Consider the following 19,285-nt stretch of genomic DNA (forward strand, 5'->3'; position numbering starts at 1 on the left):
CATGCAACGAGCCATGTCAGCGAAAGCTCGGGAGACACTAGGTCCGTGAGTATATATAATCCAAAACCCAGGTTTGCTGGAAATTGAGGAGATCACCCAGATTTACGGGAGCATTTAAACCATAATCAGGGACGTGATAATCCCCCAAATCCAGATCTGAGAGATCATCTTAACGGACGCAAGCAACCGATTTACAATCCCACGCCAAGATAGGGAACTGGAGTTGTAATAAACAATAACCAGCTCCCCCCGGTTTAGGCCAGGCCTCCCATACATCCAGTCCAAGAAAGGATTGAGCAGTTGGAGAGAGCATCCAGGCTCTTGCAGAATGAACGTTGCCGGGAACGGGATGAAGAGTTCGATGAGGAACTCGAGCCCTTTGCCCCACATATCTCTAGCACCCAATTTCCTCAAGGATTTAGAATTCCTCATGTCCCGCCATTCAATGGAAATTCAGATCCGGGCAGCCATTTAAGCACGTTCAACACAATTATGCGAGCCAGTAATGTAGGCTATGAGCTCAGGTGTATGCTGTTCCCATCCTCTCTCATGGGACCAACAAAAAACAGGTTTGAAAAATACAAGAGGCATTCGATTGCCTCCTGGGATCAATTGTAGAAAGATTTCAAGAAACAATTCAAATCCATGGTCGGCATCAGGCCCGAGGCTTCAGCCTTGACCAATGTTCGGCAGCAGCCAAATGAGTCACTGAAAGGTTATCTCACAAGGATTAACTTGGAAATCGCTTGAGCTTGTGATGTTGACGACAGTGGCCCTTTAATGGCCATTCGAGCCGGAGTAATGCTTGGGAGTCTTCTTTGGGAAGACTTGCAAAGAAAGCCTGTAAGATCCTTAATCGAGTTCAATCGAAAAGCTAAGAGGTTTGTTAATGTAGAGGAGGCAAGGTCAGCATTGAATATGACCTCTCAGCCTACAACTACAACGACGAACACTAACTCTGCCTCAACCTCGGCAGATCCTACAACTTTAAAACCCCTCGAGGACAACCCTTCCAAGAGAAAGAAAAATGAGGGGAACAGCCCCAAGGTAGATGGGGGAAAGAAGAAGGAAGGAGAAAGGTACTTCTTCGTATACAAGGTGTATACCGAGCTCAATGAGTCTCGGGAGAATATATACCTGGCTAATGAAAACCAAGTTCCTTTTAGGCGACTTGATCCCATGAGAAACCAAAAGGCAAAAATAGATTCTAGCAAATGTTGTAGACTCCACAGAGATATCGGGCATACAACCGATGAGTGTAGACAACTAAAGGATGAGATCGAAGGATTGATCTCGAGGGGGTATTTCAGACAGTATGTAAGAAACCGAAACCCCAATCAGGCTTCCACCAGCCAAAGGGTAGTAGCTACACCACCTGCACAAAAAAATAACTCTTGACCTCGTGAGGATGAGCGATCCCCTCCGATTGATGGAGAAGATGTTATAACCATCTCGGGGGGAACTCATATCGTAGGATCAAGCAAGAATGCCCAGAAACAATATGTCAATGAGTTAAAACCTGGTGATGGTTCTCCCTACGAACCTGAACCTAGAGCTCCGAAACAACAAAGGGTTGAAACATAACTCATAAATTTTACTGAAGAGGATGCGTCTCATGTCCAGTTCCCCCATAGTCATCACCCTTCGGCTTGCGAACAAGAGGGTACAGTGAGTTCTGATTGATAATGGGAGCTCGGTAAATATCCTCTACAAAGCCACTTTAGAGAAGATGGGACTCATACTTCTCGACCTAAAAGCCTGTTCAACTACATTGTATGACTTTTCGGAAGAAGGGATTTCCTGTATGGGATCCATCGAACTCCCTGTGACCTTGGGAGACTACCCAGTCTCTGTAACCAAAATGATGGAGTTCGTTGTAGTGGACCTTCCATCGGCCTATAACATATTGCTCGGGAGACCCGCCCTAGTAGGGCTGGGGGCAGTATAGTCAATCAGGCATTTGGCCATCAATTTCTCGACTACTGGGGCATCAGAACTTTGAAAGGGGACCAGCTGACAGGAAGGGAATGCTACAACATTTTTGTTAGGGGGAAGAAACAAATAAGCGCACAAGCACTTGTCATAATTCAGAATAAGGATGGCACGATCTTGGAAATTGACGAGGAAATCGACCCTAGAGTAGAAGAAAGAGCAGACCTCGAACCATTGGAAAAGCTCGAAGAGGTCATGCTCGAAGAAGTCGATCCCCCAAAAACTGTGAAGGTGGGGAATAACCTTTCAGAAAAAACAAAGTAACAATTAATTTGTTTCTTAAGGAAGAACCAGGATGTTTTTGCATGGTCACATTTGGACATGGTAAGGATAAGTCTGAATGTGATAAGCCATGCACTTAACATTGACAAGCGCTCCCCCCCGAAGCAACAAAAACGAAGACTCCTGGACAATGATAGAAAGAAAGCCTTAAAAGAAGAGGTTGACAGGTTAAAGGCAAATCGGTTCATACGAGATGCCTTCTATCCTAATTGGATCGCCAATCTGGTACTGGTCCCGACACCTAACAGAACGTGGCAAACTTGCATCGATTATTCTGACCTCAACAAGGCATGCCCAAAAGATTGCTTTCCCTTACCTCGAATCGATCAGCTCGTAGATACCACAGCTGGGCACGGACTTATGTCATTCATGGACGATTATTCTGGATATAACCAGATCGCCATGCACACACCCGACCAAGAACATACGAGCTTTGTAACCGATAAAGGGATGTACTGTTACATTGTTATGCCTTTCGGGCTAAAAAATGCCGGAGTGACGTACCAAAGGCTTGTGAACAGGATGTTCTCCGAACAGATAGGTTATAACATGGAAGTCTATGTTGATGATATTTTAGTCAAATCTAAACATAACGATAACCATGTAGACGACCTCGAAGATTGCTTTGCCATATTGTGGAAGTACAACATGAAACTCAACCCCCAAAAATGCTCTTTCGAAGTATCTTCAGGGAAGTTTCTGGGCTTTATAGTAAATGCGCGAGGAATAGAGGTTAACCCAGACAAGATCCAGGCGTTAATTGACATGCCCTCTCCTCGAAAGCATAAATACGTCCAGAGTTTAACTGGACGAATGGCGGCATTAAGTAGGTTTGTCTCTAAATCCACAGACCGATGTCTTCCATTTTTCAACCTTTTGAGAGGAGGCAAAAAATTCGAATGGACAGAGGAATGCGAGCTCGCATTCCAGGACCTAAAGAAACACCTTGCGGAACCTCCGATCTTGTAAAAACTTATCACAGGAGAAGTCTTGTACTTGTATCTCGCTACAACCGAGCGCGCCATCAGTGCTGTGCTCGTCCAAGAAGACCAGAAGGTGCAAAAACCAGTGTCCTATGTCAACAAGAGGTTACTGGGGGCAAAATCGAGATACCCGTTAATGGAAAATTGGCCCTTAGCCTGATCCACTCATCTTGAAAACTCCGACCATACTTCCAAGCACACCCCATCCATGTGCTGACTGACCAACCACTACGGCAAGTCTTGTCCAAAACAGAGGCCTCAGGCAGATTGTTAAAATAGGCTGTTGAACTCGGACAGTTCGAGATCACTTATCATCCAAGAACGACCATAAAAGGGCAGGCCCTGGCAGACTTCATTGTGGAATGTACAGGAGTGTCTGATGACAAAGTTATAACCCCAGCCCGCGAGCTGTGGAAACTTTATGTCGATGGATCTTCCAAAGAAAATGGATCGGGGGCAGGGATTATATTGATCACTCAAAATGGAAGTCGATTTCACTCTTCCTTGAGGTTCAGCTTCGAAGCATCTAACAATGAGGCTGAGTACGAAGCTCTATTTGTAGGATTCCGAATAGTCAAAGAGCTCAAGGCCAAAGCAATACATTGCTACAGTGATTCGCAGTTGGTGGGCAACCAAATCCTAGGGGAATGTCAGGTTCGTGGCATAAGAATGGCCGCATATTTAGAAAAAGCTAAAGCGGCACTCGAACTTTTCGAGTTCTATACTATAGAGCAGGTTCCCCAAGAGCAAAACTCCAATGCGGACGCCTTAGCCAGACTCGCCATGTCCAACAAAGCCGATGCGCTGAATGTAGTACCAATAGAGCACCTGTCGACTCCCAGTATCAGCGAGCCTGAAAAGAAAGATGTATGCATGGTTGACTCCGAATCGACCTGGATGACCCCAATAGTTGATTACCTCAAAACCGGTATTCTCCCAGCAGATTGGAACAAGGCTTGGAAACTGATGTATCAGATCCCAAGATACACTATTGTGGAAGGAAGGTTATATCGGAGAGGATATTCTATGCCATTACTCCGATGTGTGACTCCACCCGAGGCGAAGAAAATCCTAGAAGAAATTCATGAAGGATTTTGTGGAGACCACACTGGGGGGCATAGCCTATCAAAGAAAATTATAAGACAACGATACTTCTGGTCCACTATCAAAGCAGATGCATTCAAGTATGTCAAGAAATGTGATAAATGCCAGCGATTCGCTACAATTCCGCGAGCTCCACCATCCGAGCTAACCATGATGACCTCCCCATGGCCATTTGCGGTGTGGGGAATTGATCTTATAGGTTCGTTGCCAACCGACAAAGGTGGAGTAAAATATGCAGTGGTCGCAGTCGATTACTTTACAAAATGGACTGAGGCCGAACCTCCGGCAACGATTACCTTGAAAAAAGTTATGGACTTTGTGGTAAAAAACATCATCTGCCGACATGGAATGCCAAGGAAAATAGTATCAAATAACGTTACTCAATTTGACAGTGAATTATACACCCATTTTTGTGAAAAAATGGAATAATAAAAAGCTTCTCCTCCGTTGCCCATCCCCAAGCCAATGGCCAAGTCGAAGTAGTAAATAAGACTCTCAAGAATTCTATGAAAAGGAAGTTAGAAGAAGCCAAGGGAAAATGGCCCGAGGAGTTACCCCAAGTTTTGTGGGCATATCGAACTACAACTCACACTTCAACAGGGCATACCCTTTTTTCCCTAGCATATGGGTGCGAGGCTATGTTACCAATCGAGGTTGAAATACCCACTATTCGTAGCCATGCTTATGATCAAGCCTCAAACCAATCCAATCTCGAAGTAAGTCTGGACCTTATTGAAGAAAGGCAAGATGAAGCTCAATTGAGAAATGCAGCATATCTACAGCAAGCTACATGATATTTCAATAAAAGGTTCGGGATAGGAGTTTGGATTGGGAGACTTGGTGTTAAGGCATGTGTTCCTAGCTACAAGGGCCCTGGCTGCTGGCGTACTTGGGCCTAATTGGGAAGGACCATACCAGGTCGAGTCAATTATTCGATCTGGTGTCTATAAATTGGCAAGATTAAACGGAGAATTGGTACCACAAGCTTGGAATGGCGAACATCTACGACCTTACTATCAACAGTGTAGGAATGATGTCTCATGTAACCATGCTTTTCTATCTTTACAAAAAAATTATTAATAAACTGTTCGATTTTGCTCAAAAGTCATTCTTGTTTCAATATGTTGTATTTTTTGCAAACTCTCTTAATTTAATAACCTATGATCACACTCATATGATATTAAGGGGGCATCAGTGGTATATATACCATAAGTTTGAAAAAATAAATAACGTAAATATAGCATACACAAAATCTAACAAATGTCTGGACCATTAACCCGACATAGAAGTTACAAGTGTATTCTCGAAATAAGTGTCTTGATATAACCAGATGCGCGAGCTAAGATAATTTGGACGTAACCAGATTATTAAAAATAAAGTGTCTAGATATAACCAGATGTGCGAGCTAAGATAATTTGGATATAACCAGATGCGCGAGCTAAGATAATAAAGTGTCTGGAAACGACTAGATTCGCGAACTAGTGTGATCTGGATATAACTAGATCGAAAAATATATAAGTGTATGGATTACGAACCAAACACGACCTAAATAGGTTTGGAACAAACCAGCTAAAACTGATCGACACAAGTAGGAAAAAGATAAACCTACTTCGAACTAAGTTGATACCGAGGCTGGAATATTTTGTAAGAAGATAGTTTCGACCTCATAACCTCAGGGAGCAACTTGAGAAAAAGGAAAAGTGACTAAGAAAATTCAAGATATAACTAAACTACCCATCTTACATACCACTCGAGTACTTTCGAGTGCATGGCAAAACTAAGGTTTGACCTTGACAAATAACGAGATCGGACATGGATATATCGAGCAAATTGCGCATGAATGCATCGAAACTCGAGCCTAAATCCATCATATGTTTGTATGAATAAAAAAACATGAAGGCAAAAATTTAATGTAAATTGCTCAAAATATTTCGATCTAAGAAATGTAGGGAAAAAATATTAAAGTAAAGCCGAACATAATATTAAAAATATCAAATGTAATCTGGAATAAACAAAAATAGATCTTTTACGAGCTATAAATTGTTTTCGCTCCAAGGGCATAAAAAAAAGAAAGGCCCTAAACTATTACAATTTTTTTTTAAATGGGACGCAACCCATGATCGAGCTCTAGGAGGCAGGAGCATCCCCCTTGGAAACACTTGACCCCTCCTTAGCCTTCTCAGCTTCCTACACCTCCAGCTGAGCTTGCCATTTAGTCAGAAGCTCGTCCTTAAAGGTGCCCAAGAAGCTTGTGTCAAGAATCGGTGTTGTTGGCCCAAATCCTGTACATGGCCATGTCAACTGCTCGATCCTCCCTCTGCTTGAACTCCTCGATGAGGCGAGCCTTTTCACCCTCCATTATCTCAAAGGTGGCATTTTTCTCCTCCTCGAGCTTGGCGTTCAGCTTCTCAAGCTCCTCAGCCTTGGAGCTCTTATCTTTGAGCTCAGAATTCAACTTCTCAAGCTCCTCGACCCTGAAGTTTTTCCCTTTGAGCTCAGCCTCCAGCTTTGACTTTGCAGCTTTGAACTCGTCTGTGAGCTTACGGTGGAGTTCCTTTGACTCCTGAGCATAGGACATACTCGCATGAACCTCGTTGTTCAACTTGTAATTTAGCTGAGAAATTGTAGCGAGAGCCTAACACAAACATTAAGTTAAAACATGCTCCAAGAATAGAACTCAAATAAATGACAAAGTAAGAAAAATTACTGAGGATATGAGCTTATTACTCTTGTCATAGAGGACATTGGAGTCCCGAGTGTTGACCAGGAACTGCCATTGAGGAGCCCCAAGACTGCTGAAGCTTTGGCCCACTCGAGATAGAACGCTCGGGCCAAGAGTGGCTCCGTGAGTCCCGACAACGTTTTCGATAACATACTCATCAAAATGAGTAGAAATTGACAACAAGTGCTCCCGAGTGGGAGCTGGTTTCTTCGGAGCTGGTGTAGTCGGTTGGAGGGTCTGGACAACATGAGGCAGGGAAGGATCAACTGCCGCAGGAACGTCGACCTGGGGATTGGAAGTCACGACTAGGCTCAGAATAAGGAGAGCTGGAGGAGGAGGAGTCACCTTGGTCCTTTTAGGGACTTTGGTAGGCCGGCCAGTTTTTTGTGAGGCTCTTGGGCGCTTGCTCTGCTTGGCTCCCGAACATCTATTGAGCATATTCTTGAGGTCAGAGTCCATAGTGCCTGCATAAGCAAACCACATTAGAAAACGAGCTTAAAATGCTAAAGTAAGCGTAAGGCAGACAGTTAAAGGAAATAAAGACAAGTGACAAGAAAACTAATTGGAACTCTCCCCCGAGCTCGTGCTCGGAGACCAGGTAATTCCCCTTTCTTCAGAGGAGGCTGGGGGAGTCCCTTCCCTATACGTGGAAGTCAACCTCGAAAGGTCCCTATAGTAATTTGTCCCATATTGAACGGCTACCCCATCCCAAAATTCATTCAGACTATACATGGTTTGGTATTTCCCCAGCCAGCTATCAAAGCTATGGACCCTATCATCTACCCAAGACCATACATAAAAGTTATCCCTATAATCCGGGAATAAGATCAGGGTGTTGGGCCTATGTTTAAGAAGGGCCGAGCTGAGAATGACCTTACCTCTGTCACTCGAGCTCGAGGCCTCGTCGTTGGCGTCATTCCCCGAGCACGGACTCCTGGGATGGAGAACTGGGGATTGTGCTTTCAAGCTTCGCCTCGGAGGAAGCTTTTCAGTAGGGAGTGGCACATGCTCCCACTTGGTCTACTTCCAATAGGCAGTATCATCTGTTGACTGGTCCTACTCTAGAAGACCACAGGCTCGAAGCTTATCTTCATGAAGAAGATAAGACAGGGAGCACCTACCGTATGGAAGCTGGAGCAGAGCTTCTTTGTGCTCCTTCATTGCGTCCGTAGGGGTAGGACGGTGATAGTTAGCTGAAGAGTCAAATACATTATGGTTAGTTCGAGCCTAAGTGAAAGTCGAGCATGAAGGGAAATGGAGTCATATACTTACGAATTCGCCTGAATGAATAAAGCTTTAAGGGAGCCAGGTCGTCTGTCCAAAAGAACGCTAGCTTGAAGTTAGGAGGATGGTTGGGCATGTCTTCGAAGATCTTCCTCTCCTTGGGATAGCTCGATAGGTATTAGAAACCATCTCCTCCTCGAGCTCGGGAGGGGTTGCTTTTCACACAAAAGAGATATAGGATCTCTCTTGGTGAAGGTCCTTCCCACTTCAGTTCGTGGTATAGCGACCTTAGGGCTAATAAGACCTTGTATGAGTTGGTCTGGAGCTGGAAGGACGCGAGCCCAAAAAAATCTAGAAAGTCCTTAAAAAATGACTTCAAGGGAAATAAGGCCCCTGCCTTCATATGCTCGTGGCTCCAAGCCGCGAGCTTCAGCTTATTGGCAGGACGACCGTCTCTCGGGGTGTAGCAGCTCTATTCGTTTGAGTTAGGAGCTCTACACTTTAGCGAGCCTGACAATCCTAGGCCTTGGCTAGCTAGGATGTTGGTGATTTTCCCTAACGAAGAAATCGAGCTCCAATAATGCCCGGCCTCGAAAAATCCCCCCTTGAGGTAGGAATGGTAGTCGGCTGTGAGGTGGATGGACGACTTGATGACTCCTCCATCAGCGAGAATGCAAGATCACTTGGCTAGAAGGCAACCGTTACTTTAGGCTTGGGGTCAAGAGGGATCGGTCTAAGCTTGGGATCCGGGTGTAGATAGATCGCGACCCGAAGTTTTTTCCTTTTTCTCTCTTCAACCTCGTTGATTTGGTGCCGGAAGTGAGCTCGAATATCTTCTTGCTCACACCTTACTTTGTGCTTGCGAATTAGCTGCTGATTTCGAGTGAAAGGTGATTCAGGGCTCGGAGTTGTCGGAGAATAAGGAATTGCGAGTACTAACCCCCACCATTTGTCAAAATTCTGCGACATCTAGCAAGAAAGAAAAGGGTGAGGGCCAGGCATACAAGAAATAAAATATAAAATTCAAGATAGTTCGAGCTTGAATGCTCTAAACCATGGAATAAGCTCGATCGAAAGAACGGAATCGAACTCAGAAAAAACCTGAGCTATTGAAAGAGTCAGGCTTCGAGCATGTATTTAATGCGAAGGGGGGAAAATGGATTTAGTTTTAAGAATCTTAGATTTTCAGGGAAAAAGTTGGCAGTTACTCAAAAGGATGATAATTTTGGGAAACGTGCAATTTAAAACCCTAATTCCATACCCCATTTCTTGGTCTACATGATACATTACCCGTAATTTAAATAACAACAGTAGCAAAAGCCAAATTTGCATCCTCTACGCAAAATCTGGGTTTGAAACCCATAGTATTAGAAGAACCTAAAATCTACACAGTATCGGCTAAAAACATTCTAGTGCTAAACTGGTAAATGTGCCTACAGTGCAATAGAAATACAAGAATACACGAAGAAAGGAAAAAAAAATATAATATGAACATATGTGGTCAAGAACAAAGACTTACACACTGAAGCTTGCGTATACAATGAAATCGACGACTGGAGGAATGGTTGCAAGGATGAGCTCATGGAGTCAAACAGGCCAGGATTGTTTTGCTTTCTCGGTTTAGATAACATGCAAAGACAAGGCAATATGTGGGTTCTGGTTTTTCCTTCTCTCCGAAAGCTTGAAAACGAAAGTGAAGAAGAAGAGAGGACGAGAGGTTATATATACATAAATCCCAAAAGGAGACCAAAGGTCAGGCTAATCTGAGCCACTGACCAGATTTCATATTTTATCTGACGGTCAGGTACAAATGAAGTGATGGCAGCATAAAGTTGGTAGACGAATAGACGTGGGTATGATACAAGAGCACTCAAGTACTCTGGTTGAGCAACCCCTGGCTGACGCGTGTCCACACTTGAGTACGCTTAATGGTACAGTTTCCAAGAAGGGTAGTTCAAAAGTTTCCTTCTCATAGGATTCGAATTGATACTTTTGAGGGGGCAAAATGTTACACCCAGATTTCGAGCATGAGAAGTTATGATCCCGAAATCTAGGCTCGTTAGGTGTAAGCTCGAAATATGAACGATCGTCATATGACCCTTTAGTCAGACCATGTTGCTATAAATAACGACATCAAAAGCTCGAAGAGTGTGTAGCCTCGATTATGCTCTGAGATCGCAATAGCCGTGGGTCAACACTTGTATATATTTCTTGATGCATCTCTCGCCTTCAGACGAGATGGTTCGAGCTTGGTAAGTGTAAGCTCGAATGTGATGACTTCATCAATGGATACTTTCTATAAACATAGGCGAAGTAAGATGACGAGCTCGTGATTGACAGATAGTCTCGGAGATGTAATGGACTCTGTATCTGAGCTAACCAGTTACATATGAATGTATTTATTGTTGTAAAATCCCAATGTTTAAGGGATATTATATAATTTGTTATCCAATCCCACATTTTATGGGATGTTTCCGTGTACATAGGAAATAATGCATTAAATGGCATTATATTATTTGATTCACAGAATATCTTCCCGAAATATGTGGGAATGAATACTGAAACATTCTCTATAAATAGAGAAGGAAACTCCATTTGTAAGGGACCAAAATTCTTAGATCTTGAGAGAAAAATCTGGGCAACTATTCTCTGAAAAGTTTCCAGAAAACTCCCAAGTACTAATAACACAGACTCATGGACTAGGCAGATTTAACTGCTGAACCACGTAAAAAGATCATGTTTTCTTCTTCTTTTATTTCCTCTGATATACCTATGTTTAATTGCTCTCCTTTTTGAGTTGATGAAAAACGACATCAACAGAATCTATATATACATTGTTCATGCACTTGTATTAAGTTTTCTTGCTGGGCCTTGGCTCACGGGTGCTATGTGGTGCAGGTAAAGGGAAAGGAAAGCTGGACCAACCATAAGTTGGAGAGCTTAGGTGGCGACGTGTACATATGCGGTCGCTTGACCAACACAGCCAAGGTTTCTCAAAGGAACTAGGGTTAAACCCTATTTTTACTGCTTAGGTCGGCGGGTTGTAACTTTTGAGTTGTAATAACCATTTTGGAACTGTAAACAACGTTGTAAATGTTATTATGGGATCCCATGTACAGTTAAATGTTTTAATGAACTATCCATTCCTTTTAATCTAAATTTTTAACCCTAGACCAGTAATCACACTTAGATGCACATTTATGACCTAATGACTCATTTAGCGAGTTAAGCACTATTTAAAATACACAGTGTAACGGTCTTGGCTAACCATGACATTACAATAAGTTTATTTTTCTGTACTGAACTTCTTAATTGTAATTGTGTGTTATTTGTTTACTGAACTTCTTAAATATTGTGTTTAATTGTTTGTATTGAACAACTAATATTTAAACTTTTGAATTTTTAATTAATGTTAATTAAGTATTAGTTATTTTGATTTGAATTTCAATTCATTATCAATTAATAAATAAATATAAAAATATGGGAAAACTAAATTATATAAATAAACATTAATTAAAAAAATATGGGAAAACTAAATTATATAAATAAATAAATATAAATAAAAAAAGCACAGGGACCTTTGCCGGCGCTTCCTGGAGCACTGACAAAAGTATTAAAACGACATCGTTTTGCCGGCGCGTTATTTTGTTCGCTGACAAAAATTGGTTTAATGGTGAGAAACATCGCTGGTAAAATTTGTAATTCACCAGTTAGAAAGGCAGCCAATCCGATATCCGACGCACTTTTTCTGGCGTGTTGGCTTTTGCTGGCATGAAAAACTGCCGGTATTGTGAGCTTTGCCGACGTCTTTTGTAAAATGCCGACAAAACATCATTGCAATGAAATATCACCAACAAGTTTTGTCTACTCAAAGTTGCACTGGCAAAGTGTTTTTGACCTTTGCCAGTGCAAATTTGCGTCGACAAAAGCTTCAATTTTTGTAGTGTGTTTTTTACATCTCATTTTCATGGCTTAAGCACCTTTCTTTCCCCTTTATGTTTTTATTTAGTTTTTTTAATGGTGTCAATCTTGAGTGACTTGTTGTTATCATACATAATTTCAAAAATAAATAAAAAAAATTCATACATATGAGTAAAAAAAAAAAAACTCATTAGAATTAAAATCTTTAGCATCTACACATCCACATCTATATTCATATCGATATTTTGTTCATCCATTACTTTTTTTAGAGTTTTGATTTTTTAAATTGATAATCTAACACTTTTTTGAATGTTTATACCTAATTTGTTGAGAGGGTGTGTGTTAAGAATTATGATTTATAATTATAATTGTTTGAGGATATTTATGTCAATTTACACATGAATATATGTTTGTAAATGGCCAATTAATTACTCCTTAATTATAAAAGGGTGAGAGGAGAACTAAAAGTGTGTGCCAATAGTCACACCCTTTAAATACTACTTAATAAACTAATGACTCTCATATTAATAAATTTATGTTTACTATATATATACTCATTATATATTAAAAAAATTGATTTTAAAAATTGAATATTAATTTTATATTTCTAATAAAATGTTAAACGAATATCTTGTTAATTAATTAAAGTAAAAATATGATGATTAGTTAATTTTGAAGATTATGGTTCTCTTTGGAAAGCCTTTTCTTTTATTTATATCTAAAAGTAAGATAATAAAATTTTGATTTATTATTTTTTTATTGGATAATTACAATATAAGATCATTGATAATAAAAAATTCTTTTTAGAGTTTTTTGATAGTCAATTAAAATGATAGTTTATGAGTAGATTGGGATGTATATAAAAAATAACTTCTTAAAGTCTTTTCAGAAAATTTAATGTCTTCTAACTTCTTCAAAAAGATCTTTAAATTAAAGAAAAAGAACTTTCAATTTTTTTATTCAAATTTTTAAAAAAAAAAGATACTCAAATACTTTCAAAATATATATTTTTTATTTTAAACACTAAAAACAACTTAAAATAACTAAACTAAACATGGGATTTGTTTGTAGAAAATGTTTATATATAATTTACACTAATTTATTAAAAATCTAATTATTTATTTTTTCCAATTTAATTCAAAAGTGGTTTATTTTAAATTAATTAATTATATATATATGCAGTAAGATTGTCAGTTGTCAGTTGTCACTTTGATGTTAATGATCGGATTAGTAAGTGTTTATGACTAGTATTTTTCGTTATTTCATATGTTGTAATCCCAACTTGAAATAGCATTGAAAAGATATTATATTGATATCAAATTAAATCAATGATCCTTGGACGTAGTATACAACGTCAATTTTTCTATGATCAAACAATAAAAGTTTTTTTTTTCTTTTTCTTTTTTTAAAAAAGGTATAATATGATTAAATGATAATATGTAGTTGTTTCTTGTTGGGGAAAGAGAAAAGGTGACCACATGTGGTCCATGCATATATAATATATTGGGCCAATTTTTATTAAATTTTGTTTGCATGTGATTCTTGGTCTATACCACCTACCTACTAAAACAACGAACTTATTAATTCGTTATCTCATATCTCATGTGGTTATACATATTCTAAAAAAAGAAGTGTGATATATATATTTATAGCAAGTTCTCTCTCGAGATTTTAATTGGTCTATGTTATTGGGAATGAATAAACTATAATTAAAAAATGAATATATTTTTTAATAATTGTAAAGAATTAACCTTGTCTTGGAAAGTTGGGAAGTGGCTGATCCATTGATTTTTAGACAAATAGCTCTTGTGAAAATATGCCATTTTAGATAAATAGTACCTTATTTTTAAAAAATAAAATAAAAATAAATAAATACCACCTCTCCCCCAAATAAATTTGACTGTGACTAAAAATTGTAAGAAGATATGTTTAAATTTTGTTAGGCTAAAGTTTAAATCAACGTGATAATGATATTTTTTTCCTCAACTAATCCAAACTATATGTTTACAATCCCTTAATTTTCTTATAGTTTTTTTTTTAAATGAAAAAAATATGAAAGATTTAAAAAAAAATGGTTGTGCAAAGTGTAAACTATATCGACATAAATGTAAACATCCCATAAGACATAATATAATAAAAGCTTTATCTGTAGGTGTGTATCGAGTTAGCTAGTGGTTAGTGATGGACACAATTTTCATGTCCGATTGATATAATTATGATATTGATATATATATATATATATATATATATATATAATATATATTTATATAGAGAGAGAGAATTGTTAAGGGGCACTACTGGTGTCCAACACCACAATGAGTTGACATAAGGCTATTGGTGTAATTAAATATCAAATTCTACTTATTTGAATTTAATAAGTATTATGGGGTATTACTAACTAATCATAAGATGCCACATCATGTGGTGTTGAGCATCTTAAGGTGCAAAATAACAATATTCATATAAATCTTCTATATAAAAAATGTGTAGATAACGGAAATTATTGGTTTTAACAATTTTTTATTATTTTTTTCCGTTAACTTTAACGGAATATTCTTATATTTAATATAATATTCCTATATTTAACGGTAAATTGTAAACATGACTTAAACTTAAATAAATAAATAAATAATTAAACAAATTAAAATAAGATATTTTTGAGATATTGACTTAAATTTAAATAAATAATTAATTAAATAAACTAAAATATGATATTTTTGAGATATTTTACAATGATAATCATTTAAAAATAATAAAACCATATATTTTATAATTTAAATAAAATTTAATAAAACTTAAACTTAAACTTCACGTATTAGAATAATATCATATTAAACATATAATATAATTTAATATACTATTAACTGGTAACAAACTTAAATTTAAACATGGCGTATAATATTAATATTATATTAAACATTTAGTATATAATTTCTTGTTGTCACTGCAAAATTAAAAAACTAGAACAAACATAAACTTAAACAAAAATTAATTAATTAAAATAGTTGATGCATGTATACTACCCTACACTATAACTTTTTTTATTCTTATTTTATTTCTATTATTAATTTCTTTTTAAGTATTGTAATTTATATATATATATGTCATGTAGCCATGTAAATATAAATCTATATCATTGTTGTATTTAGATGTCATATATATGTATATATATGTAGAGATTATTGATATAAATATTTATATATACTATAGAACTATAATTCATTCTATTATATATATATTTTAAAAAGTGAACCATATTTTATTAAAATTATAGACAATCACTACCAATAATTTTGACATTCAATGACTCCCTACAATGTCTTACATCAATGGTGTAAAATTATGAGGGATTTTAAATGTCTTATGTTGGGAGACATTTAAATTTTTTATTAATTACTAAAATTGTAAGGCATTAAAAGTATAGGGAGACGTTGAAAATTGGGGGTTTAAACACGTGTTTGTGGGGACATCCAACGTCTCCCACTGGGAGACGTGGCACGTGTCCCACGTCTTTAAGTGGGAGACGTGGGACACGTGGTACGTCTTCCAGTGGGAGACGTGAGATGTATGCATGTTAGAAAAAAAAAAAGCATGCGTGCCAGTTAACATATTTCTCTCTCCTCTCTACACGTTTTTCCTATATACAACCCACTCTCATAAATAATAAATAAATAAAATAATTAAATATGAAAACCCTATTCTTTCTCCCTCTCTCCTTTGCAGTTGCCTCCCTCCATCTTCTTCTCTATCATTTTCTTATTCTCATGGATCTCAACACACAAGCTTCTAAAAATTTCTATCCTCTTTGCTCTTGCAGGTCAACGACGATGGGGAGGCAGCGATGGGCTTGCGACGGTGGAGGCAACGACGGGCTTGCGATGGTGGAGGCGACGATGGGATTTATTTATTCTCTTTTGTTCTTGAAGGCTTCGAGATAATAACAGTGGTTCAAAATTTTCTCTGTTCTTTGTTCTTGCTTAAGGATAAGTGATGAGTGAATAAATAGTTTTGTATTTTTTGTGTTAATCTTGTATTATTTAATGGATTAATTTGTGGTGTTTTTTTTTTTTTGTATTAATCTCTGTTTATTTGTTTTATTGAAAATCCGAATAATTTTAGTATTAATTTATTGTTTATCGAATATATTAATATATATATCAAAAAGGAATTTGATAATATAAATATAAATATATATTTCAAATATATTAATAATACAGATATATATTATTTAAAAAAAACTGAAGACTTTCATTGTCTCCCATTGTGAGAAGTAACAGACATCCCACGTCTCTCAGTGTGAGATATTGAAAGGTGGGAGACTTCCCACGTCTCCCAGTGGGAGAGGTTGAAAGCCCACGTTTTTTAACACCTTTCAACTTCTCCCACTGGGAGACGTGTGATGTCTCTCACCTCTCCCATTGGGAGACGTGAGATATATACTTACAATGACTCTACCTATAATGTCTCCCCACACGGGAGACATTATAGACTTTTAATGTCTTCAAAATAAAGTCATAAAACCTCTATTTTGTTGTAGTGAATATTTTGTCCTAATTTTTTTGATACATTTATGTCATATATTATATTAAACATTTTATTTATTTATTTTTATGATATTGTTTATTTATTAAAAATTTATATGATAATTAATAAAATATAATAAAAATAAATATATGATAAGTATATTTACAACTTTAAAATTAAGCAATCGTGCATTGCACATTGCTTCTACCTAGTATATATATAATACACACACTATAGGTTTTTGATGTGTGGGTAGTACGTAACCTGTGAATAAAAAAATTACATATTTTAATTTTTTTAAATTACTACTATTTTATTTGACCTATTTTAAATATATCATTATATAATTTTTTTATTCAGAAACAATATTACAAAAAATTGTAATTTTTTATAATGATGAAATCGTGATTTATTTACACTTCAAAATAATATGTTGATAAAAAGCATTATAATCTTTTAATTTTAATAAATAAAAGACAAAATTATAAAAAATAAAACTCTCTTAGTAATGTAAAAAAAAAAAATTATTGCTCACACAAAAATGAATGTGAAATCAAGATTGAGAGACTGATATGATATATAACTCCTATATATAAACTTCTATACATAATATAATAATCTAAAATTTATATTATGTATATATTATACGTGGTTGATGTTTCATTCTGTAGTGGCATTGTTAATATTGTTAGTCTCCCTCCACTGGTGAACTGTGTTGGACCTGAGAATTTCTAATGTAAAAAGTTAGAGTTCGTCATAATATATATACTACGTTGTAATATCTAATTGTAACATATAATTAATTTAAAAAAAAGTAACTTTATATAAGTTAAAAAACAACACACGCCACACATATATATCCATTATTGATCATGGTAGTTGAGCCTTAATGAAGTATGAGATAGTTTGTAATACATTCAAAACCTACTTTTTTCTTATTCGATCTCTAGTAATTATGAGGCGATCAGTCGATACATGCAACTTGTTCCAAAAAAAAACACTATATATTTATATAAATGCACGTTGCAAGTGTCCATGCACCATTGCATTCTAGATATATTTATATGTATAGTACATCTCATCATTCACGTACGTACATAATATTTATAGTAATTATGCACAAAACTGCTTTATTTTCTTTTTCTGATTGGATTAAGTTCATCACGATACAAATGTTGAAATACTATTGAATCAGAATATATGACGGTAAAAAGTTGTGATTATTGGGTTGAATTTAGAGATCTTTTCTTAATTATATATTTTTTTGTTTTTTTTCTTTCTAAAATTTGAAGTCTAAGTTTTTAAAAATACGATTTTTAAAGTTTTATAATTATAAAAATATGGTTTTTAAGAAAAATTACTAAAAAGAATTTGAAAACAACTTAAAAATAATTTACTGGACTAACAAAATATATATAAAAAAAAAAACTTAAAAACTAAACATCAACAAAAAAAATATCTAAAAACAATTTGAAAAAAAAAAGACAAAATCTTAAAAATGTAAAAATTTCATTAAAATAATAAAATTGAAAAAAAAATATAACAGTAAAAACGTAATTTTTTATATAAAAATCTCTTGAATTTATAACGTGGCCCATAATGACTAAACATTTAGCCCATACTAAACTTTCAATCGTGGTTAATAATAACATTACTCTACCTACTGTCAACGTCCCAGCCATATATCACATGCGACCATAAAATCTTATTAATCACAACTCAATAACACTGAATGTTATGACACAAACCATGTTCCACCTTAAAATAAATAAATAAACAAAGTATAATGTTTTGCTTTATTTTAATGGGAAAAATTACAATTCTAATTTTTTTAATAAAATAATATATATTGTAGTTATAATAGTATTTTATCGCTAACTCGAATCCTTAAATAGAAATAAAATAATTCAAAGAGTTTGTGTGTGATAGATTACATACCTGATTAGAATAGAATTCCAATTTATTTTACTCAAGTTGTTTTTTAGTTATTTTCTATTGATATAGTAAAAATAGTTTTTCTCTCACTCTAATTCACCTTCTTTGGGGTTCTCTCAACAATTTTCGAATTTTTTGAATAATTTATTATACCAAAGAAATTGTTCAAATGTAGTATTTTGCACTTGTGTAAACAGAATATTTGAACTATATTTTCAACGCAGTTAATTATTCATAATTTTAGATTTACTGTAACTATAATACAGTCATATAAAAGTATTGGAGTGATAACTTATTTAGGTGTCGGAAACATGATCACTTCCCTACGTACGTAGCAAAAAATGACTCGATCCTCTACCAAGGCTTTTCTCTTGTTTTATATTGTTTTTTCATGAAGAATATTGGAGCATAAGACAAGCAACATCACAAGCTACGTGACTCTCTCATACTACCGAGCGAGCAACCAACAGTTTTTGTAAGCAACCGACCAATTAAAGAATGTCATATAGCTTAAAACAATCCTTCAAACACTCTCTATTGTTTTAATTATTTTTTAAGAAAGACTGTCTAGCTAGCTTTATTGTTCATATTGAGTAGA

The sequence above is a fragment of the Humulus lupulus genome, chromosome X (assembly GCF_963169125.1).
Source record: "Humulus lupulus chromosome X, drHumLupu1.1, whole genome shotgun sequence".
Classification (NCBI taxonomy): domain Eukaryota; kingdom Viridiplantae; phylum Streptophyta; class Magnoliopsida; order Rosales; family Cannabaceae; genus Humulus; species Humulus lupulus.